Here is a 25,495-nt window from a genome sequence, read left to right as displayed (position 1 = left end):
AGCCCCAATCTGCCTCTGACATGCCACCCAATTCTATGCCAGTACTAGAATTAAACATACACAATATTTCTGCAGTTTAGATCTGGTAGCATATCTCACAATTGTTCCAGTGTATCTATGATCAGAGAAAGGGGTTAGGATCCTTCTATCCTTCCATTCTAACTGCCAGTAAGTTAGTCTGTTCTGTTGCTTTGTTTGGAATACACATTGTTTATTGGGTTTATTCCTGTTTATTTAGATTTGGAACTGAATATTTTATCTAAAAATCCCAGAACCCAAGAGGAAGTTATGCATATGATTCTTGACATTATGAAGGGCAGTATCATCAGTTAAAATACCAAAATTCAGAACTCTGCGAAAGACTCTGGATTATAAAACTCTTAGCAAAATACCAGTAGATTATGTAGATTTTTGTTGAAACTCATGTATTGCTTCCTTTTGGAATCTGAAAGATTTTTTTTACTTTTCTTTGGTTGAAATCTTATATGCTGGGAAATGAGTGGGAGAATGAGTGAAAACGAAGCTAGCTACAAAAGAAAAATTATACCCATCCCTCAGAAGTAGGGGGGGGGGGAATCTTCTATGGCAAAATGAATACATAATGTGGGAAATAAATAAATAATCAACTGAGAACCCTTTGTTAACTAAATAGCATCTATGCTGATCTTCTGATAAGCAGTCAAATGAATGAGACTTCTTACTAGAATGGCAACTGAAAGTGTACTTGACAATCACTTCTTCAAGCATCTTCTTACCTTCTATCCTTCCCTTCTAACAATGCTATCCTAAGCAGAGCTTCATCTTCAAATCCATGAAAGTCAATGAGTACAGAAGGCAATAGCTCTGTTTAGGCTTGTATTGTAAAAGACCTACATGCCAAGCCAATGTCACTGTAATAGAAAAACAGTATTTACAGGCCACATAAACTTTTTGTTTATTATAAATTAACTGCCGTGGGATGTGTGTAGCACTTTAGCAAAAAGAATGTAGTGCTTACAGGTGTCTTCAGAAAACCATTCTCTCTCAGCCTTAACATGCAGATAATCATGTTTTCAATTTGTTGCTCTGTACAGGCCAGGACAAAGGTGACTGGTGTAGGGAGATTAAATTCTCTAATTTAAAATTATTTAGGTATAATAAACTGGATATTATTTGGTTTAATTTGGATTTGTGCACCACTATGGATGTAGTCGGCCAGTTACAATGGTTATCCACAATGATGACTCGTCTCTGGTTTGCCTTTTTGGGAGCAAGGTGTTCAAAAGAATGGTTTCATCTCACCGCCAAGTGTTTCTGGATGATATGGGTTATCAATCAATCAATTTTATTTACGGTCATAGACCAGCCAGTAAAAAACATAAAATTACAAATATAACATCAATTATAAATGGGTAAAAACTAAGAAATAAGAACTTGTATATGGATCCAATATAAAAGCACTAGGGAACAGGGTTGGTCCAGCTCTGCCTTATTTTTATAAATGGGTTATCTATATTTCTTTTGCTCTGATTTCGGACCTGGGTATGGAACAGAGACAACATCAATTGCAGTACTTAAGGTAGCCAGCTGATGGGGAAAACTGACCCCTGCTGGTTCTTCAGGGCCTCTAAACTTCTTTCAGCAAAATCAATCATGATATACTTGTGTCATTTGGATAATGTTTTGCTATGATTTAGGGGAGTGAGTCTCAGGTGATCTATGAGGATCACCAATTTAAGGGTGCCATAGGGTTCTCTCTTGTCACCTATTGTACAACACCGGCATGAAGTCACTGGAAGAAGTCATGTGAAGATCTAGAGTACGGTGCCATCAATATACTGATGTGATAGAGCTTTGTCAGTTTTCCATATAGTTTCAGGTAAGCAAAGAAAATGCTGAACTCATAACTAAACATAGTGAAGAGCAGGCTGTGGTCCTCTATGGATCCCCATCTCAGGCTGATCTTTGATCTCAGACTTGGAAGGGAAGGTGGTTCAGTTCCTGTTCAGTTCCTTGGATGAGTCTTGCCAGCTTGCTGGGCAATAGAGGAGGCCACCTGTCTGCTGTGACCTCATTAATTCTGCTGAAAGGCTCTCCTGAGACCTTGTGTTCAGATCACTGCTCCACAGCCCTATTAGTACTCAAGGCAAGAGGAAATAAAGGAGAGAAGGAAAGAGGGATGATGAAGGGAAATAAAGAACAGAAAATATAGAAAGGGAAAAAGAAAAAGTCCTATCCTTGGAGGACTCTGGCCAACAAGATTACACTAAAAACATGCTCTCCTCTGCCAGGACGGAAACAAACTAGAGGAGAAGGGTGCCTCTCACCAGTGGAGACATGGCTTGGATCCAATAAGCATTTCCATGGGTGGAAGAATTTACGTCAACTGTGTGACTTCTTCGCCTCCCCCCTCCTGCTGCAGTCCAAGGTACCCCCCAAATGTTGTTCCACAATTTGTTTTTTTAATAACATGACTCTCATTTGTTTTCACTGAGCCACTTGTGCTCTATATATGACCTCAGTAAAACCTTGAATAGCTGCTTTGTCGTCGGGTCACGAAAAGGCCATTGTTATGGTCCGAGTCAGTAACACCAAGTACTACCAAAATGCTTCCAATCTCCCCTGCTGTATAAAATATACTTCAGGAGCAGGCTAAATTGAAAACATCAAGTATCATATCATAGAGAGGAAGAACTACAAAGCAGGAATAGATGTAAATCCAAGGGACATAGGAGATGTTTACTGATTCGGATATTTAAAAACGAAAGAGTTTCATCACTGGAATATCAAAGAATATATAGACAATAATGTAGAACTTATGTGAAATGTAAAAACATAAATTCCATCCCTGCATTAAAAACTCAAATTTGCATCCACCCCCCCCCAAAATTCCTCAAAAAATCTATCAAATGATGTAGCATTGAAATCAAAAGATCTTATTTACACAAAATATATTCAAAATGCGTATAGTGATTGTCAGTGGAAATAGTTGCAGTACAGCACCTCTTCCTCAATGCTCTTTTAGTTCTTGATCCCGCTCATCCTGCCTTTCTGCTGTTGTTTTGATGAAACAGTTTCAAGAAACACATATATCTCTAAAAGACTATCTGACATAAACTGCAAGCTTATGTGCTCATTACCCTTTACACTGTGGCTCAGTTTTTACCACTGAGAAACCCCTGAAACATTCTTCAGGTTTTGAAAAACACCAGAAGTAGTGCAATCATGCAGAATATGGTGGGGAAGCATACTTGTGTACAGACCCACCCGGAGCCCCTCACCGTCCTCCCACCTCCAGGACCATTACTGGTCATTTTGGGATCGGGGTGGCAGGTTGACATGACCATATATGGTCATATCACCCAGTAAATGTTTAACAAAATTTAAAAACTTATTAACTCCCACCCATTCAGGAAACCCTTCCAGGGCTGTCAAGTAATCCCTGGTTGAGAAGGCCTGCTGTGGCTACTGGCCAGATTTTTTTAGGAAGAAGAAGAACAAGAAGAAGAGTTGGTTCTTATATGCCGCTTTTCCCTACCCGAAGGAGGCTTACATTCGCCTTCCCATTCCTCTCCCCACAACAGACACCCTGTGGGGTGGGTGAGGCTGAGAGAGCCCTGATATCACTGCTTGGTCAGAACAGTTTTATCAGTGCCGTGGCGAGCCCAAGGTCACCCAGCTGGCTGCATGTGGGGGAGCGCAGAATCAAACCCGGGATGCCAGATTAGAAGTCCGCACTCCTAACCACTACACCATACTGGCTCTCGGTGCTTGCACAAGGGATACCTTTACCTTTACCTAATGTGCTTTGAAAAGGTCAATTCCCCATCCCATACAATATTGGAATGACCAAGTTATAGATTGCCCGTACAGTCTCAAAAGACAATAAGGTCCCCTATTTGTCAGTGAACAGAGATCCAGGGACCATGTTTGGTGTAGCCAAATATCTCTCCACCATATTTTCCTTAAATATATAAAACAGAAGAAAAAGCTGGATTTTTATACTCTGCTTTTCACTACTCGAAGGAGTCTCAAAGTGGCTTACAAACACCTTTCCCTATAACAGTTTAGTTCAATGCAGTCATTCAGACCAAGTTATATATGGACAGAAGCGTTAGAGACCAAAACAATATGGCCATTAAATGTAATACACGTTATAAAATAAACTTAAAACTATATTACTTGGGAGCATCAGATTTTCATGGAGGTGAATTGCCACTTGGGGGGGCACTTAATAGCCTCTTTGCTTGATCGATTTCCCTACAACAGACATCCTGTGAAGTAAGTAGAGTTGAGAGAGCTCTAAGAGAACTGTTCAGTGAGAACAGCTTGAAGTGAACTGTGACTGGCCCAAGGTCACCCAGCTGGCTGCATGTGGAATCAAACCCAGGTCTCCATATTAGAGTCTGCTACTCTTAACCACTAGACTACTCGGGCTCTCAAAGACTCCTTATCCATTGCTCAAGATCACTAGATCGAAGGAGCTTGAAAGAAAGGAAAGGATTCTATAAAGATCAATGGTCATATACTACCATAGACTTTCTTTTCATTATTTGTAAAGTAATAACTGCAAACAATTATTTTCTTTTTCCTAAGGGCACTAAAACTTTCTATCTCTAAGAGGCCCCTATCCTCAACAATGAAAACTTAAATGTAGACACCACATTTCCTGAAATTTGATGTATAAATGCAAAATAAACAAAGATTGCCCATGTATTTTACTGTAATATAAACAGCTGTTATTCAAAGATGCTTTCCTCAGGTTACATGACTAAGAAGATATCTGAAGTGAAACTAAAGAGTCTGGCTTCAGAATAGATACTGAATTAACTTTTAAAATACTAGTGTGACAGCGCTGGGGCCATCAGAATTGAGAAAACAGTTTCATTTCATAATCCATTTACATTCCTCTCCAATTCATTTGGCAACAAAGAAAACCAGATACCAGGCATACTTGCATAAAACTCATTTATTTCAACAGAGCTTACTATTTAATAGATTTGGTTTGGGCAGCAGGTTTGAGTTACTGGATAATGGAAACAGATGAATTTAAATATGAAATCCATTTGTGAATGTTGAATGCATTCTTATAACTATTAAAAATATTTGAATGTCAATTTAGTATCATTTGTAACATTTAGTTTGCCAGTTAAGAAAACAAAAATTCCTGTTATGTCTGCTAACAAAACAGCAATGATCTCGAAAGCCCTGTGAAACTGTGAAAGAAATGACACAAACAGACATGAAGCAGGCGACCTATCTTTGTCAGCCTTTCAAAGGTAAATTTCAGGGGTTCATCTGCAGTTTAGATCAGGGACAAGCAGGAATGCAAAAGAGGACATAACCCTTTAATACTAGGGATGAGCAAAAAATAAATAAATTAGACTTTCAGATTTGGTCTGAAGCGATTCAGACCGAATCTAATTCATCCAAATCACCCATCGTTTTTTGGGATTCAGTCAAATCAATCCAAGCAAATCCAAATCAATTTGGTGCCATTAAAACTATTGAAGTCTATGGGGATTTCCTCTTTTTGCCTTTTCTGGACTGGGGGAGTTGGTGAGGTAGAGGCCCCAAACTTGCAGCATGGCTGTAGGAGCCTCTCCTTCAATGAGCTAACAATCTGCAAAAGATTGGACGAGGGGGTCCAATTCCAGGGGCACCCAAAGAGGGTGCTGTCAAGGCAAAATTAAAGTTTATGGAGCACCACAAATTAATTGCCATATTTATTTTCTGCTTACAGTCTTTATAAGGACCTAACTATATACTATATGCAAACACATTTAACTGAGTTCTGGGGGACCATTTCCCTCCAAGAAATCTTGCTTTGAAGATAGGAGAATTTGGAGTATGGAAGTAGCAAGCGTAAAGCATTTAATATAGTGAACTTCAAAGTGATGCCCATAAGGCACCTTAATGTCTGCTTATACATTCTCTGGCACCCCATAGCTGAGTTCTCATGTATCAGAGCTCAGCAGACCTGTCCTTCTCCATATACTTGCTTCAGCACTGCTCAATGTTGGCACCTTTTTAACTCCATCTGCCACTCCCTTTGCCAATTCTTCCCAAGTAAATCCATGAAAGTCCAGCTTCTCCTTTTGCAGCAAGGCTATTTTTTTCCTCATTCCTTTCTAGGAAACTAAAATCTGTGGGTTGAACCCTCAAGGAGAACCAACTTCAACCAGATGATCTGTTTCTGGTTCCTAATTCTGTGTGCAAAATGGTACTCTCTCTGAAGAAACAGGTTAATAGCTTGGGAGTACTACTAGATCCTCACCTACAGTTGGAGTCCTAGATCTTCTCTGTGGTACATCACCTTCTGCTGCTTCACCAGCTATGTCTTTTCCTTGAAAAGCAGATTCAGGGTCTGATTATATTCAGGTTATATTACTGTAGTGTAGTCCATTGGTCCCCAACCTGCGGGCCGCGGCCCGGTGCCGGGCCGCAAAGGCCATGGCACCGGGCCGCGGCTCCCTCTCCCCGCCCCGCCCCCGCAGTAAAAAACTTCCCAGGCCGCAAGCTTGCGGCCCGGGAAGCTACTTACTGCGGGAGGCGAGGAGAGGGAATCAGGGCCAGGCCGCGCCTGTGCGGGCCACGCCCGCTCGGCCCGATCCGCGGGCGCGGCCCGATCCGTGGGCGCGGCCCGGGCGCGGCTCGCGGGCGCGGCTCGGGTGCGGCCCGATCCGCGGGCGCGGCGTGGGCGCGGTCCGCGGGCGCGGCCCGATCCGTGGGTGCGGCCCGCGGGCGCGGCCCGATCCGCGGGCGTGGCCCGCACGGGCGCGGTCCGCGGGGGCGCGGCCCGATGCCCTGCCGGTCCCCAGCCTCGGAAAGGTTGGGGACCACTGGTGTAGTCTATGTGGGGTTGCCTTTGAAAATGGTCCAGATACTGCAGCTAGGCTATTGTCACGCATTGGTTACTGGAGTGTCCTGTATCAAGTTCAAATCCTACCTTAAATTTCACACCTGCATGAAAGTAAAGGATGCAATAAAGACAGACTATCTTCCGTAAGGTCTTTTAAACACTGTGCTTAACAATTAATTGGATCAGCAAGGTTGGCATTCGGTTTGTAAATTCATTTCTAATATATTGAGTGTTTTGATATCTGAATGAAAACTGGTGTGTTCATAGAGGAGACAATCCAATATTACAAATTCAAGCCACACAATTGTAAGGGGAAGGATTAGGCTTCTCAGCTTAAGAAATTCCTGGAGGTCTGGGAGTGCAGGATTTGGGAAAGGAAGGGATTTCAGTGGAGTACAATGCCCTAAAAGCCACCTTCCAATGCAGCCATTTTCTCCAGGGGAACTGAACTCTGTCACCTGGAGATCAGCTGCAATTCTCCATGCTCCATCTAGAGCAGGCTTTCTCAATCAGGTTTTGTGAAAACCTGGTTTTTCTTGATGGTCCCATAAGGCTTTCCCAAATGGGTAGGAGTTCATTTTAAATATATTTTTCAAATTTGTTAAACATTTATCAGGTGATATGACCATACATGGTCATGTTGACCCTCCCTTCCCAAATGGCCAATGACCTTTGTCGGGGTGGGAAGGGGAAGGGCCTTAGGAAGGCATGTACACAGCTATGCTTCCCAACCGTATTCTGCACCATCATGCCACTTCTGGGGTTTCTCAAATCCTGAAGAGTGTTTCAGGGATTTCTCAATGGTAAAAAAGTTGAGAAAGGCTGACCTAGAGGCTTGCAACCTTAGATGTATAAGACCCTACTAAACGGTATGTCCTTTAAGACAGAGTATCAGAGTATTAAAACTGGTATCAATATTTGCAACACAATTCTCAGTCTGAAGTTCAAATACATTTTCAGACGGAAGGAAGAGATGCAAAATGTATTGCTTATACAATATCTGAAGTGAGACCTTTTTGCTAGTATTTTGATAGTATTTAACTGAAGCACCTTAACTTGTTAAGTCATTAGGAATCTTATCTGCCAGCTCTCAATAGAATTAAGATTTAATGTTTTATTATTGAGCCTCATTCTATAGCCACTATACATTCTTTTCAACCTGTCATCCAAAATCCTCTATAATCTAGTAATTACATGAAATACTACCAAATAAAGTAGGCAATAATCTATGTACAAAGGTTAAATCACTAAAACATTGCCTCAGGCTAGGGAGCCAAACTGGAATCTACATCCTGCATTAGTGTTTTCATTACTACATCAAAGCAATATCTCTCCGTTCGATACAGCTTCCTTTAGTTACACACATATTTGTAAAGCAACCCACAGCACCTATGCAATCAATCACTCACAGAAAACATACCTGCCTTGCAGCATTTGTAGGGAACAGACTAGCACAGCAATTCTCCTGGAATTTCGGAGAATCACATAATTTCAAAAACAAAGCAACAGTGTGAAGGCTTTCCTCTGCCGTGCTGACAAAGGTATCTTTTCATTTACGCCTTCACTGTTTTCTTCTTTCTATGGCTTAAAGAGCCTGACTTCAGCTAATAAAAGGTAATCCCTTTGATTTAGGCAAACTGAAACAACAACAGTGTGCAAACTTTTGATTATTCCTCACCAAGATGCTGAGTCATCCCATCCTTCAAATTTGCCATTTACTCCAGGGGAGCTGATATCCGTGGTTTGGAGATCAGATTTAATTCTATGAGAACTCGAGACCCTATCGGCAGGCTGGCAATCCAAGTAGAATCTGGCACAAGATGGAAATTGGAGCAATGCTCAAGCTAGGAATGCCAGTCCCCAGATGGGACGTAGAGATCCCACGGTTAAACAGCTCATCTCCAGGTGACAGAAATCAATTCCTCTGGAAAAAGTGGCTGCCTTGGAGGATGGATTCCATAGTATTATACTCCACTTAGTATAATACCCTTCCTGCCCCAAATCCCACTACTCCAGGCTCAACCCCCAAAGTCTCCAGGTGTTCCCCAACCCAGAGATGGCAACCCTAGCTCAAGCACACAGGTCACCCCCAATCCCCTGCCCATGGTTAGGAGAAAGCATAAGAAGGGGGCTGTTCCAGGATACAGAAAAGTGAAATCCTAAAACAGCAAAATCTAAAAACATGATTAAATCAAATTGGGGGGAAATGTTGAATCCATATTCTGAAGAGAGACTTGAAAACCTTTTCTGACAAATTCAAAGTACTTTGCATAATCCACACAACAGCTCTAAAAGGGCATCTAGTAGTATTACCCCCACATTGCTGAGGAGGGGCTGAGCACAGAGGACTAAGGGGTTGCCTAAGGCCACCTAATACATTTGTGGCTGGAGTGAAATTTGAACTGGGGATTTACTGACTCATCATCTTAATCACTACACTACATGAGTTCTGTTTCCATTTTCATGCCAGTTCAAAGATAGAATAATTGTAGGATTAAAAACACCGTGTAAAATCTATGGTAATTTAACACAATTCTTCAACCAAACAAATCAATAATTTGTACTCCCAAACTATTATTATTTAAGCGGCTTATCCTTTTAAACATGGGGATAAGGAAGAAGGAGGAATGCAAAACATTAGGGCAGATGTTTTTGATACTTCACATATCTTCTTTTTTTCTTTTTAAGGCAAGAATGACCTATTTCTAGTTCTTTCTTTTTAGTTTTTATATAGTGCGGAAGCAGTGCAAATAAGCCAGCAACCGTTCTTCTTAACAAAGCTATACCATAAAGAAAAAACAAGAAAAATAAAACCCAAAATCTTCGGAAATGTAAACAGGAACAGCAGTTATTTCTCAAGAAAGATGTAATCTACGTTCACATTTACAGGCAATACTGAACGTTATCCAAACCTCCTTGAGACTCAGATAGTTTCTTGAATCAAAGCATTTGAAGGAACCATAGTCCTACACTAAGGTTTCTGATCCATATCTTCTTGCTTTCAGCATGATTTATTGTTGCGAACTGCCTCAAGTCTATATGGGGAGGGCCAGTATAGAAATTATATATCCTATTCTATGAGGAACTCCAAACTACCTATTTGTCTGCTGCCACAATTCTGATCCCCACTCAACACACTGATTTTACCTAAATTATTAGTTATTTATTATTTTTGCATTTATATATCAGTCTCCCTTGTGGCTCAGAGTGGTTTACAGAGAACATGAATCATGTAATAAAGTGCAATATAAGTTCTGTAACTGTACTATCAATATTGAGGCATCATCAACAGTAACCATAACATAACATAACATGTTTCTCTCAGGTAACATTACGACCGCAACTAAGCTTGTGCACTTCGGTGTGCTTTGGCAGCCATTCAGGCCTGAGGTGCCCAGCGCCGTGGTGCACAGGGGAGGGATGGTGGCGCACGACCCAGAGTCCACACGCAGGCGCAGAGCTCTGCACTTGCCTTCGTGTGCCAACCGGAGTGCTGCCTCTCCCCCCCCCCCCCGTGACACTGGCTGCCTTGGGCTTGAATGGCTGCCAAAGCATGCTGAAGCACACAGGCCTAACTGCAAACCTGCAGAGTGGGCCTATCCAAATGGGAGGAGGTTCTGGGGCCCAATAGATGTTGTCACTGACCTTAACTAAATGCTTGGCATTCCACCAGGTGGGGGCCAGGAGAGAGAACAACCTATCCGTGGTTGAAGCCAAACATGCTTCCTTGGCGCCAAGGATCCCCAGCCAGTTGGTGTTGGTGGAGCATAGGGCTCTTTGGTACCTGAACAGAATTTATGTCTCATTGTTTAATTGAATATTCTTTAAAAATATTAGATATGATGATCCAATTTTGCAAATGTTAGTGGAAAGTGACATATGTGGTTAGATTCAGAATTCTGAACATACACACTGATTTTAAGTATATTCTCCCTCCAGACTTTATTTGTACTTATTTTGTGATTTCACTAAAGGCCGGGCCAGCACTCGTCTGGTAAGCGAGGCTAATTCCCGCTTTTGGATGACATCAGCGTCTGAAGCACCACAAGCTAAGTTTAGCTATTGTATAAGTTGAAGTTGGTCCTTAAATATAAAAACCGTCCCTTGAAAAAGCTATAAGGTGAAACGCATCGGGACTTGTGTGAAATAAGAATAAAAGAATTACTGAAGAGAGACAACTCTATATAAGTCCAATTTGGATATATTATTGCCATATTGGTTTCCCAGTGCATCTGTATTGTTCAATAAAGATGGGAGGCATCAAGTTGACCACCAAGACAGATGGAAGTAAGATCCACACAAGCCTGAAGATGAGAGGTATGATGGTTAAGGGGGTAACATTTGCCTTCCAGGTGGTTCCAGTTAACTGAGCGATTTGGATATCAACATCCCGATAACCAAGCACTTCTAGTATTTGTATTAATATATGGCTAACCAAAGCATATGCTATCCTGCACACAATATTAATTGAAACTGGAAACTTTCCACATGATTAGATTAAACAGGAAAAAATCTTTGTTTTTAATATACATGTGAAAATATATGGCAAAACGGCAATAATTTAAAATACAACAAAGGGCCAGAAAATGGATTATCTGTTTGTTGTCTTGAAAATGGAAAACAAGACCCTCCCAAAAATACTATTGAGAAGTTCTATAAAATATGAGGGAATAGCAAAAGGCAACACAAATTCTGCAGGGGTAATACAGATTTCAAATCTACTAAAGACTTATTTGAGCACAGTATTTAACCATTGTTAACACTCAGTGGCAACTCCCACTGTATTTTTCAGTTTCTTTCCAGTTACAGAAAAAATTATGTAAACAAATACTACCAAGTGCCCACTTTTGTCAGGCATTCTTCCACTGATGATTCCCTCTCCAATCACTGAGGCCAGCAGGAAAATCAGTATGAGCAGAAATGTTGTCAATCTAACTGGCTGATGTCACACCAGGGCAAACTCTAGAATACTCTAGAAACTCTATGGTAATGACACAGAGTTTGCAGAGTGTCAACGAACCTCACTTCCTGCCTTCCAGTCAAATGTAATGTTGGCATGTTGTGTAATGTCATGTCTGCCTCTTATTCCACTCCCAAAATTCCTGTGGGGTTCCAGGAAGAAGCCTGGCATCATCACTACAGTATCAGTCAAATACTGTAGAGCAGCGGTCCCCTTTTTCAGGCTGGGGACCAGGGGGGAGTTAGGCATGGGCATGCCTCCCTCCCCCCCCTGCAGCGTGGCGCTCGCTGCACCGGGATCACGCTGCAGGGGGAGACACGGGTGGCGGCATGCTGGCGGGCGCAAATGCACAGGCACGGACCTGCTGCGCCGGGAGGCGGCTGATCGCTCCCAGCGTGCACATGCTGAGAGGGGGTAGGGAAGCGTGCCTACTTATGCGCCGGCACCCGCGCCTGCCTTCCCCCCCACTGCGGCCTGGTACCGAGGCCTCAACGGCCCGGTACCTGGCCACAACCCTGTGGTTGGGGAGCATCGCTTTAGATTATTCAAGGTGAGAGCCAGTAAAGAATTATGGGGAGCGAGAACAATGTCTAAATCATCATCTTATTTCCTCTAGAAAGTACAGGAGGGAAACAAAGTTGGAGGGTCCTGTTCCTCCAGCTTCCTTGGACTCACTGGCTATTCTTTGTCCCTGAAAGAGCAGCCCACACACTCTTACAAGTAACTGCCACCACCTATCTAAGATCTCGGGTACAAACTGACACATCCCCCCCCCCCAACACATCCCCTCATCCAACTAAACAGGAAGAATTTGGCTCATCTGAAAGATGGCCTGTATAACCCAGTCCTTTTATACCCAAAACTACTGGGGGCAGCATAGATTTTCTTTTTTCTTTTTTAAAAAGTTAAATTCATTTGGAAAACAGAAGGAAGTTGCATCTATCTACTTACACTGGGAAAGGGGATCAGGGAAGATTTTAGCCACATAAAAGGATGCAAAATAGAGTGAAAATGTCATAGTATGGTAATGTAACCTGACTAATCTAACCTGACTGTGGGGAGAGGAATGGGAAGGCGACTGTAAGCTGCTTTGAGCCTCCTTCGGGTAGGGAAAAGCGGCATATAAGAACCAACTCTTCTTCTTCTTCTTCTGAATTGGTGTCCTAGCTTAATGGCTCTCAGTTCACAGATTCTGAGCTATGTCAGCCTGACATGGTCTTATCCTACAATGGACTCCTCTTCCCTTGCTCGCTCCTGGGGAAGGCAGGCATAATTCAAAGTTTTCTCAATCTTGTTACAGTCATACCCACCTGCATGGATACTGATTTTCCCCAGCTCTGGCTGGTACTAAGTCAAGCACTGAAGTCCTTTTGGAGAAGAAACCCTGTCCCTCTATTTGGGGCTTTGTGATCAGCTGTCCTGTTCCTGCTATTACTGCAGAGTTCCCCAAAGGAACTGTTTGGTTTTGGAGCTTAACTACATCATAGGGACAAATTCCAAAATCTCTTCATGATTCTTCAAACTCTCAGGGGACCAAGCACTTTAATTCCCCCCCTAAATAACTCACCAATGTTCTTAACATTCCAGTTCACATCAAGCTGGTTTCTTTTTTTGGTGTTAATTCATAACACCTATTTTCTTCATATTTGAAGAGCCCCTAAAGCAGGGGTAGTCAAACTGCGGCCCTCCAGATGTCCATGGACTACAATTCCCATGAGCCCCTGCCAGCGAATGCGGACATCTGGAGGGCCGCAGTTTGACTACCCCTGCCCTAAAGTATCTACAGAACCATACATTGTATGTAGGTGGTCAAGGTTTGCTGTTGCTATGATTGGCTTCTTTCTATTAGATACAGTAACTAAGGATAAGGAGACCTTTGGGTTTTCATTAACAGAGAAGCCAAACACTCATTGTAAGATAATTCCAAATGACTCCTGATCCTTCTGAAAGGAGCCCTGTATCCATGGACAAAAGATTCCTAAAGTCTGAACTGCAAGTGTTCTACCTCTTTCCAAAATTTAAAACACCAACAAGATACAGACAAGCCTACAAGAGCGATAAACACAAACTCAGCCAAAATTATACCTACATATTTGTAAAAAACAGTATCCATTCTGTGAGCCAAAACCCATATTCTAAAATAGTTAAATATATATATTTCTCTGTGATAGCAGTATAAGAATTTGGGCTTAAAACAATACCAGCAGACTGCAGAGACCACAGTCTTCACTGCAAAGCTGAAATTAGACTCCCCAACCTGAAAAAGAATGAGTTATTTCAAAGCAAAAGGCACAATGAAGCAAAGGTATTTTGGCACCAATGAATGACTCTTTCTAAAGATATGATTTCTTTATATTTCCCAGTAACTTTAAGGAGCCAGTTTAGGAGCAACCAGGATTTGAGACTTTCTTTTCTAAAACCTGAATTTTATTACTACTAAAGAAAAGATCATCTTGTTATATAGCAGCTAGCTCTGCCAAGATGATTTACGATATCTACCGGATTAAAGTATTAATGTAATTAGTTCCATTTCTATCTATCTGGCTCTTCCACAAATGCTTATCATGGATAATCTAATTATTTACTTCATATTTTGCCTGGCTTTCTCACTCACACTCAAAGTGGCTCACAACTAAACAACAATGCAGTAAAAACAATATGATCCATGCAATCGACAATTACTTGGTAGTGATTTCAAACAAAATTAGAAAATATTTCACAGCATAACACAGAGCATAACACAAGAGTTTTATTTTACTGAGGAACAATGCACTTAAGTTAGAGAGTTCCTATTTAATTTTTTTAAAACGTGTACTAAACCAGAGTACAGATGGTCAGACAGTTGGACTAGGATTTAGGAAATCCAGGTTCTAATTCATACACTGCAAGCACCTTATAGGGAGCCCCAAGGCAACAGCACCACATTCCCAGTGCAAGATACCTCGCAGGGTTGTGAGCATAAAATAGTGAAATAAGAATCACATACAGAAAGAGTAAGGTAAAAGTGTTGTAGACAAATGAATAAAAACAGCACACCAGTTTTAAAAATACTCTGCAAGGAAATCAAAATTATTCCGTGCCTGTTTCAGGCTGCCATTTAATGCTAGCCCAACAGATAAAGTTCTGCAGAATTCTAGAATTAATTTTGACATAGAGTTTTATTAACTTCTACATGGGTAATCTGTGCAAGGTGGCACATACAGCAGGTGCTTCAAAGCACTGCTGTTTCAAACTAGGAAGAATAGTGGCAAAGGCCTGGCTATCTCACTACCCCTATTCTGCCTGACACATGAAAGGTGTATCTGGGTTCCACTGTAACCTCAACTTTTGGTGGTCACCCTTAATTACTTCAGTAAATTCAACTTCAGCTAGACCTTATGTGAGCCACAATCATCAGTCATGTAAAAGAACTAGAGGTGGGTCTTATCAACATACAAATTACTCCAGACCATGGTTTCATGTACACATAAAAAGGAGTGGCAAATACTCCAGAAGATAGAGACAGAGTTCAACGAGATCTGAACACAATGAAAAAATGGGCAAATGAGAACAAGATGCAATTTAATAAAGATAAGTGTAAAGTTCTGCATCTGGGTCAGAAAAATGAAAAGCATGCCTACTGGATGGGGGATACGCTTCTAGGTAGCACTGTGTGTGAACGAGACCTTGGGGTACTTGTGGACTGTAAACTAAACATGAGCAGGCAGTGTGATGCAGCGGTAAAAAAGGCAAATGCCATTTGGGGCTGTATCAACAGGGGTATCACATCAAAATTGCAAGATGTCATAGTCCCATTGTATACCGCACTGGTCAGACCACACTTGGAGTACTGTGTGCAGTTCTGGAGGCCTCACTTCAAGAAGAACGTAGATAAAATTGAAAGGGTACGGAGGAGAGCGACGAGGATGATCTGGGGCCAAGGGACCAAGCCCTATGAAGATAGGTTGAGGGACTTGGGAATGTTCAGCCTGGAGAAAAGGAGGTTGAGAGGGGACATGATAGCCCTCTTTAAGTATTTGAAAGGTTGTCACTTGGAGGAGGGCAGGATGCTGTTTCTGCTGGCTGCAGAGGAAGGACACGCAGTAATGGGTTTAAACTTCAAGTACAACGATATAGGCTAGATATCAGGAAAATGTTTTTCACAGTCAGAGTAGTTCAGCAGTGGAATAAGCTGCCTAAGGAGGTGGTGAGCTCCCCCTCACTGGAAGTCTTCAAGCAAAGGTTGGATACACACTTTTCTTGGATGCTTTAGGATGCTTAGGGCTAGTCCTGCGTTGAGCAGGGGGTTGGACTAGATGGCCTGTATGGCCCCTTCCAACTCTATGATTCTATGATTCTATGATTCTATGAGTGTGGATTAGGCTGGACTTAAATACTGCAGTTTTCTCCCCAATGGAGTCCTAGAGTGGCTTACAATATTCCCCCCTTGTCAGTTTCATCCTAACAACAACACTGAGGCAGGTTAGGTAGTCAATGGCCTATGCATCTACAGCAGAGTAATGATTTGGACCTGGGTGTTCTAGATCCTAGTCTGCCACTCAAACCACACTAGCTCTGCAGGAATACACAGGGGAAAGGTGTCTGCATGCATGGCTTTGGCCATCATTGCCTTCTGTCCCTTCTTGAACCAGACTAGAGCAGCTTAATTTGATGGGAAGTGATTACACACCATTCATGTCTTGTGCCACTGCCATAAGTCATACACTTAGCTACAAAGCTGATTTCAGAAGACGTCAGTAACAATTCACAGTTTTCTCATCCTTTTCCTATCACACTCTTCGTTTCCCCAGAATTCAATTTGCTGTGATTGCTTTCAATTGTTTTTCTATTTGTTAATTCAATTTATACACGGCCCACCCAGCATGCCTGCTCAGGGTGGTGTACAACATATGGTCAATAACAAAATATAGTTAAAATAGTTAATAACATATTAAAACCACTTAAAACAGCATTTGTAGTTTATATCTGCAATTATTATCATTATTTTTAACAGTATTTCTATCAATAGGTCTTTCCAGATTAGGATGTTTTTGTGGGGTGGGTGGGTGTCTGTCTGTCTGTCTGTATGAATGTATGTACCTAGTTACTTATTATTTAGATTTATTTGACCTGGCAAGTTGGCTCAGGGCAGTTAACAACATAATTACATAAAACGTAATTAAAATAACAATTACAATAGAATAAAATGACACATTAGCTAAAAGCAATAAAATACAATTAAAACGCCTCTCTCAATTCCGTTACTGCTTCCATGTTTAAAGAAATTGCCAGTGAAAATATCCTACTTATTTCAGGGGAGCCTGTTGCAGGAGGGAGCCAACTTTCATGATGCTACTCGCTTTGGCCTCAACCAAATGCCTGGCAGAAGAGCTCCATCTTGTCGGCCGTTTGAAACTGAGCCAGCTCTTGAAGGGCCTATAGCTCTTCCAGGAGTTCATTCCACCAGGTAGGGGCCAGGACCAAAAAGGTTCTGGGTCTGGCTGAAATCAAACATACGTCTCAAGCGGCAGGGACTGCCAGCCTGATCCAATTGGCCAAGAGCAATGCCCTTCGAGTTGGAGGGGCCATTAGATGGACCCAAACAAATGCTTGGCGGAAGAGGTCTGTCTTTCAAGCTCTGCGGAATTAAGCCAGTGTGGGTAGCCTTTTTTTTTTTGGGGGGGGGGGGAGTTCTTCATACTTTTGCAGCTTGTGGACCATAAGAACAATATAAAGAAGCTGTCAGTTGCTTCCAAAGTTCCAACTATTCCTGGTAAGGGTGTCCCACTGTTACAACCCAAGTAACAGCACAGCAACAATTGTGCTTTGCTAAGACTCTGCAAATCCTTAAATTGGCTCTGGTGCCACAGGCCCATGAATCCTTAAAACCAAAGCTATATATCTAGTCTAGATCTAGATAAATAAATGGGATGGATTCACAGGTTACTCCCTAGGAACTGGCTGCAGGGTTAGTGGATTTGATACATAATAGTGTGGGGATTGGAAGTACTGATATGCTTTCATATAGAATAGTGCAAACTGTCTCAATTAATATATCTCCATGGACATTGGGGAATAATGAGAACAGAAACATCCTTTCTGATTCACTTGGCTCAATATCCACTGGCATGTGCGTCCTTTTTTCTAAGTCCACAAGCAGCTAGTGCTGGAATGGTATTGACTGGTTTGCAGGAATAGGCACAGCACGGTCTGTATGGTGTCAAAAGTTACAAAAAGGTATGATATGATCAATACTTGGACAGAGGGTGTTCTAGATTTGTTGACATAATCCAAGTAGAAATCTATTTCCCCCCTAAGGCTAGTAATAATAAATAACAGTCATTATGGATAACCCTATGATTATTCAGTGTAATGTTTAAAAAACATAGGTGCTATTTGTAGAAGAGACAAAATCCTTTCAACATGTGAACAAATGCATAAATATAGGAAGATGCTACAGACAGAAAACCATCAGAGCATGCAACTTCATGTTGAGAAGCTACTGAAGTTAGATTCCAAATTTGATGCAGTATGGAGCTGATGCAAAATGATGCACCATCTGGCCCACTCTGGTTTTGCCATCTCTTTTCCTTTCTTCCTTGTTTTTATCACCTTTACTTTCATCTGACCTCCTAAAGGGTTTTGCTAGCTTAGCACCCTCAAGTCAACAAGCACATAAAAAACTGTGCACCACTGCTCTAGACTCTTCACATTTGTTGTAGTTCTGTGTACATTTCTTTCACTAAATGATGTTAGTATCATTCCTTCTGCAATGAGAAAACTCATAAAATTAATAAAGGGGGTGGGAGGAGGGGCCAAATGGAATAAGGAGAAAAGCTACATAAAAGGACTTTAGTCAGGCTAGACTTTGTTGTTAATATTCAAACTTGCCCTATTTAGTCCACAGAGACCTTGTTACATTGACAACTATTCCAACTATAATACTTTGTCCACTAAACAAAAGTGTTGCTATAATAGCAGTTTCTAGATATGGAGACAGTCCGGCACACTCACTCCACTGAATTCAGCAAACCAGAAACCAACATATAAACAATGGATGTAGCTGGTATTTAAGATTCTGCTGTATAATCAAGCTGATAAGGGCTGGGGAAGTTATTTCTAAATTTACCATATGCCATATATATATGAGAATATCCTCATATTTCATGTGACTAACGCAGAGCAGCTTTCACAGTATCTGGCATGCACTGGAAGTAAGCAGAGAGGAGGGAGCATCAACCATTTTGCGACTCTTTCACTCCCCTGACTGCAAGTATAAATAAAAGTGTGTCCAGTCATTTCTAATCCCCCATTCGACATTCCTAGATACAGTCATGATACTTCCGTGAGGTGACAGTTAAAGGGTTAAACTCTAAACTGGAGTCCTTCACATATCCAACACCTCAGTTTGGGATGGAAGTAATAAGTCCAGCGTGTCTTCACGCTTTAAACATCAAAAGACCAGATGGCTTCAAAAAGAACACAGGCATTTTAAGGAAACATACTGAGAAGAAGAAATACCTAAGAATTCAAGGCAGGAACTTCAAGCAAAACTTCAAACCTCACGTTTACTTTTCTTAGTGGTTAGACGCTCCCCACAATGACTTAGCAGCCGGCGGAGGAATCTTGTTTACTTTGCAACAAATTTTAACTGGCAATTCAAACCAGGCGATAAGAGCAACTGTATTAAAGCCCAAGCCCAAGCCCAGTCCCACGCAGGCTTAGTTATTCGTCCCATCTGGCTCAACGGGGGCTTACTCTCAAGGAAGCGCCTCTCCGGTTTCAGCGGATCGGGAAAAATGTCCCTCAGACTCGCCGCCACCGAGAAGGCGTCTGCATTTAAATTCCCAGCAACGCCGTGCACATTTAAAAGCCAGAGACGGCGTCTGCAAACTTAAGACTCGCCGAGCGAAACAACAACGCAAAGTTTCCTGCTCTGTAGCCTTTTCATCCTTCAAACGGAATGCTCAACCAGCAAGGTTTTTTTAAGCAACTAATATACAAAAATTATAGGAAAATGACAGAGCAAACAATACCGTGCAAGAAACTTTAAGGGGGGGGGGGGGGGTTGGATAAGAGTTGGACATTCAGCAAAGTTGAGGTTTTTTTTTTCCTTGCAAGAGATGGATGTCTGGAAAATCAATCTTGCCTGCTTAAGGAACGCAGCGCCCAAAAAGGGGGGGGGGGAGCTTGAAGATGAATTCAGACCGGCCCCAAAGGCAAGAGGCAATGCCCCCCATGCCCCCTTCCGAATCCCCATCCCAATTACCTGGCCCAGGAGAGGTCCCCCCAGGCTGCTGCCGCCACCGCCGCCACCCCTCCGCAGCACCTCGCCCAGCGGCCAGCTAGCCTTGACCCACGGGGGCTTCCCGCCTCCTTGCCGCCGCCGCCGCTTCTTCCCCGCCAGCCGCCCGCCGGTGCCTCTTCCCAAGTCGAAGGACTCCAGTGGCTTCACTTTGCTGCGGGGCAGCCGCAGCGGGGAGGCGGCGTAAGCACCATCCTCTGCCCCGGCGGCGCTTTTGGGAGGGCGAGGAAGGGGGAAGGCAGCGTCGCTTCTCTCCGGCTGCAGTCGCGTTCATGGACGGGGGAGAAAGGGAGGGAAGGTGCTGCTGGGGGCGCCGCCGCCGGGCCGGCCGTGTGCGTGCGTGTGTGTGTGTGTGTGTGTGTGTCAGTCGGTAGGTGGGTGGGGTGGCTGCCTCGAGCCCCCTCCTCCGCTCCCCCTGGCCGCCGGCCACCGCTTCCAAGAGGACGTCTTCCCGCTTCCAGGCGAGCCTCAGCAACCAGACCCGCCTGCTCCCGTTCAGTTGGCGCCTCTCCTCACCTGCCTGCCGCCGCCGCCACACACAACAGGCACCGACGGCCCGCCCTTGCTTTGCTTTCGCGCCTTTCCTCAGCAGCGCCTCAAGTTTCCTCAAGTATTCTCTGGCTCTGAGAGAGTCTGGGTTGGAAGCCTATAGTGAGCTCCGAGGAGGACCCAAAGTGACAGCATCCTTCACTCCTTTCTCACAACAACCTTAGGCTAGATGGAAATAGGGTTTGCCAGCCTCCAGGTGGGATATGGAGATTCCCCGGAATTACAGCTCATCTCCAGATTACAGAGATCAAGTTTCCCTGGAAGAAATGGATTCTCTGTGGCATTGTACCCCACTGAGGTCCCTGCCCTCCCCAGGATGTCCAGGAGTTTCCCAGCCTAGCTTTGGCAACCCTACCCCTCATCCCCAATGATGGGCAGAGGGGACCTGGCAACCCTAGATGAAAGTATGTGGAAGCCCAAGATCACCCAGTGGGTTTCCATGGTCAAGTGGGCATTTGAATTGGGGGTTCCCAAGTCCTAATGTGACACTGCCATGTGACTCTGTCATTTACACACACATCTCTGTGTCTCCTCAGATGATCAGAGGTATGGCACTTAGGAGAGTTCTGCTGCACGCTATTGCAGACCACCTACCTTAGTACTCAGGAATTATATTTTATTTATTTAGATTTTTATACTGCCCTTCCATACGGCTCTGGGCGGTTTACATATAACATCATGGAGTAACCAAATAAAACATTGCAACAAATATAATAAGTGTAACAATCATAACATAACATGTCAACCAGAACCATATTTAAACAGGAATATTGGCACAGCTTTGAGTAGGTTGGATGCTTTGGTCATGGGAGGGGTGTCTGGGGTGCAGTGGGTGTTTTGGGGCTGGTCGGTCTCAAGCAAATGCCTGGTGGAGGAGCTCCCTTTTGCAAGCCCTGGGGAATTGTGAGAGTTCGGACAGGGCCCTGATCTCTTCAGGGTATGGGTATGTGTGTGTGATTATTATTACTATTAGTTATTATAAGGCATATTTGTTCGTGATCCAGTGTTTTTAAAATCCACATATTTTGCAAACTCATCTTTTGAATGAGCCCCATATGGATGAAATTTGAAAGAATTAAGGTATAGAGGGTTGGGTTTCAGATTGAGAGGTCCACCTCTAATTTTAATGCATTCATCTGACTTTCTCGTACAGTGCTAGGGGTGAAAGTAAGCTGGCATACAGTACTGTAAGAAAGCAGCCAAAGTGCTAACTCCCGTATTCTGCTTCAAACCCTGCTGAGAGAGAGAGTACACTAGTAAGAAAATCAAGTCTCACCTCTGTAAGTGTTCAAACTCCCCCCCCCCACCAAAGGTTTAGGCACTGGGGGTTGTTTTAAGGGCCATGTTGAAATCTCAGGGGCCAAAAGGTAGTTCACACACTTGATGGCTTCTGTGATCTATCTACTAGTATTTTTTTAATTCTGCCCTTCTTTTGAGGAGCTCAGGTAACATAAATCATTCTCCCTGCCCTCATTTTATCCTCCCTACAATCCTGTGAGGGTTCGGCTGAGGATGCATAGCTAACCCCAAGTCACCCAGCAAGTTTCATGACAGAATAGAGTGGCTTTCCAGATGTCCATGGACTACAGTTACCATAAGACCCTGCCAACATTGGTGTGCTCAGGGTGGGAAAGTGCAATCCCACTTCCTTCTATTATTGTTGAATCAAAAGTCACAATCCCCTTCTCTATGGTATTTCCGTAAGAGATCTCAAGTACCTTCCCTTAATATGTCTCAAGGGTGCCATTTTTAAGGGTGCCATTTTGAGAGTAGGAGGGGAAGAGTACTCTTCTGTAAATATCATTACTATTGTCATAAATAATTGCATCTATCTATGTACTGGCTATGCATGGATAAGGCACAAATCCCTTTAAAAGTAACCCTGTGCGTAAGACAATTTGCCATGTATTGAATACATTGTTAGGTGTATTGAAAACATTGTTAAGTGTAAGTAACATTAACCATGACAAATGAAACCAGTGATCCAGAGAAAATGCCTGTATGCAGTGTTTAGAAGCATATGCAGAATCCTGGCATCCCAGTAGGTAGCACATGCTACACATGAAAAGATGCAATATCAGTGAGAGAAACCATAAACCACAATCCTATTTTGTGTATAGGACACATCTATGATTTTCCATCTCAGATGGCCTCCCTGCTGTACACATTAGATTGCTGTGAGACTAAAATATTGTTCCAGCCTTTTTGAAAGAAAGAGATAGAAAACAAACTTAAAATACTGTTTTTCTCTTGAACATGTGTCCTATTTCAGTGATGTAGTAGAACACAAATTTTAAGATATCTATGTGGCCATTCTTGAATCTTGCAATTCAATTTCTTCTTCAAAAGACTTTTAAGAGCTACATCCTGGATTGTCTCTTCAGATCTTTAATCTCTTTGGCTGACCAAATTCCACAGAACAGCATTCTGAGTAACATGCACCCAGCAGGACTTTGGATTGGTAATTCTTATATAATAACCTCCCTGCTTCCCACCCCCAGTGACAAATTGTAATGTACCTTGGACTAAAAAAGAAAAAAGTAATAACATTCTTCTGGGCAGATGCAAGCTTTTGGGTACACATAAGTAGCTCTTTAGGTGCAAACTTTAGATATCTGGTGTTCTTTATATAGTAATCAACAAGTCCGTGGCTTTATTTCTTTATTTACTTTTTTTGCTTATTTATTTCATTTACTACTTGCTGCTCCCAGCAAACTAGCTCTTTATAGACTGCCTTTCTGGCAGGGTGATTAGACAGTGTAAGTCTGTCTGTCTATAAATCCAGCACCATCAATGGCTGGGACTCCAAATAAGTAATGCAATATACTTTGGATTCCATACATTTAAAAACAAGCAGAAATCTGATGCTGAATTGATAATAGATATAATAATACATTGCAACCAACCCATTTAAAATCTACTTCAAGTACTGAGAAATTTCAGAGGCTAGCATGTATTCAGGTTGTTGCCCTTTGGAAGAGAGAGCTTTGAAAGCGTATAGCGTCTTTGTAAAATATGCTTTATTTACTAATATACACGTATAGCAAAGGTTGACAAAGAGACTCCCAGAGACAATAAGGCCCTGTGCCTTAAAGGTGCTCCCACCATTGCAAACAGAATCTGTGTGCTTCCCTTCCTCTTCCAGCATCAGAACGATTTTTCCCTTTCATGCAGATACATACCTGTCCATTCCCTTCCTCTGAGGGGGCTGTGACCTGACCCTGATATATTGCTTCCTTAAGGCACTGCAGCCAGAAAATGGACATATTTATTGTACTCTAAAACAGTTCTGCAGAGATTCTGACCGACCATGGGCCTGTTGGATTGTTCACTATGTTAGAATGTTATTTTCTCTGTTCATTGTTATTATTACTGTTACCTTTCATTCATTATAATCAGTGAGCTTGATGTATTGTTCTGTTATGTTCTATGTGAACTGTCCTGAACCTTAGGGGAGGGCAGTATACAAATGCCACAATAAAATAAACAAACAAAAAATAAATACATAAATAAAATATTTCCCATGCAATTCATAAAATATAAAATATTTTCCATGCATGGGAATACAAACAAATCCAAATTACTGTTTTTCCTATTTATCTCTGGAATCTGTTAACCATTTTCATTATGCTGTATGTCAATTTACTCTCACATTTTGCCGATGATGATGATGATACCATGTCGTGGCAGGTTACTTCCATGACATTGTATCTGAGGAAGTGTTCATGCACGTGAAAGCTCATGCCATGAATAAAACTTTGTTGATCTTAAAGGTGCCACAGGGCTCTAAAGTTGTTCTGCAGCTTCAGACCGACATGGCTACCGACATGAAGCCATTAAGAAACATCACCTGAGATAACGGTACAATGATGCAAATCCAAGTCTGCTACAATATTGTGAAAACAGGCAACAATCTCAGAGTGCAAATTATTGTAGTGGCATTGGGAGACCCTCATAGTATGAATTTGTGTTGTTTCTCCAGTACATATGCAGAGACAGTGGTGGAGTTCTCCCCAAGTGAATGTCTTGCCATCATAAAAGACAGGGAAGGAACCTTATAATTAATCACACCCAAATTATTCTTCCATCAGGATCCCTGATCAAGAAGCCAATTGCATTGGACCACTCTGAGATGAAGGAATGATGCCACGGCTATCACCCATCCCTCTGCACACCTTTCTTGCAAAGGAAGGGCTAGCTGGCATTTTCTAAGAAACCTGATTTGATCTTAGGGGATCCAATTGCTGTTTTCTAGTTTAGATGTTATTGGAGGCACAGATGACTAGATCTCAAAGAGCCATTGCTGTAGTATCTGAGCCTTAAGCTTACTGTTTATTTTTTCTGTTCATCAGCTAGATTGCAAATACTGTGACTAAACTGTCCCTATGGAAACTCTCTCTTGCTTTCAAACTAAATATATCAGCAAGAGATCCATGTGAATATCTCTAAGACTTTAAAAAGAAGAATAGATCGTGTTTTGGGGGTGGGGTGGTGTCAGATGTTGCTTTCCAAAATCCAGTGCTGTTTTCCAAAATCAGATTTCCCCTAATTCTCCATAGAACAAAGAGGAGCTTCAAGGGCAGTGGGGCAATTTAAATTGAGAAAACAGCACAGGGAAAGGGTTAAACCTCCATTCTTCTGTGCAGTAGCCATTCCCTGTACTTGCTATTTATAACTTTAAGACAAGGTAGGAATTCATTGATGGATTTTTCAGTTATCACCGTGCTATGCATTATGGCCCTAAAATAACCATAGCCTCTCATTTTCTATGTTGTGGCATGCATGCCAATTAGGCTGAACAATTCATTACATCCTCTTTCATTGTTAGTGTATTTCTATTTCTTACTCAGGCATTTAAAAA

The 25,495-nt window shown here is 42.3% G+C and overlaps 1 protein-coding gene across 3 annotated transcripts in view; it reads right to left on the bottom strand.

The window, feature by feature from the left end:
• Positions 1-20,714, bottom strand: part of LPAR1 (lysophosphatidic acid receptor 1) — a 75,847-nt gene extending 55,133 nt beyond the window's left edge. The window contains exon 1 of one of the 3 annotated variants that reach the window (XM_077345280.1): positions 20,602-20,714. The gene's annotated coding sequence lies outside the window, so the exon portion shown is untranslated. The other 2 variants (XM_077345279.1, XM_077345281.1) reach the window with 2 other exon arrangements.
• Positions 20,715-25,495: the final 4,781 nt, after the last annotated feature.

Source organism: Paroedura picta, chromosome 7 (assembly GCF_049243985.1).
Source record: "Paroedura picta isolate Pp20150507F chromosome 7, Ppicta_v3.0, whole genome shotgun sequence".
Classification (NCBI taxonomy): Eukaryota; Metazoa; Chordata; class Lepidosauria; order Squamata; family Gekkonidae; genus Paroedura; species Paroedura picta.
The sequence above is the reverse complement of the archived record's forward strand: the minus strand, read 5'-3'. Positions and strand labels throughout refer to the sequence as shown.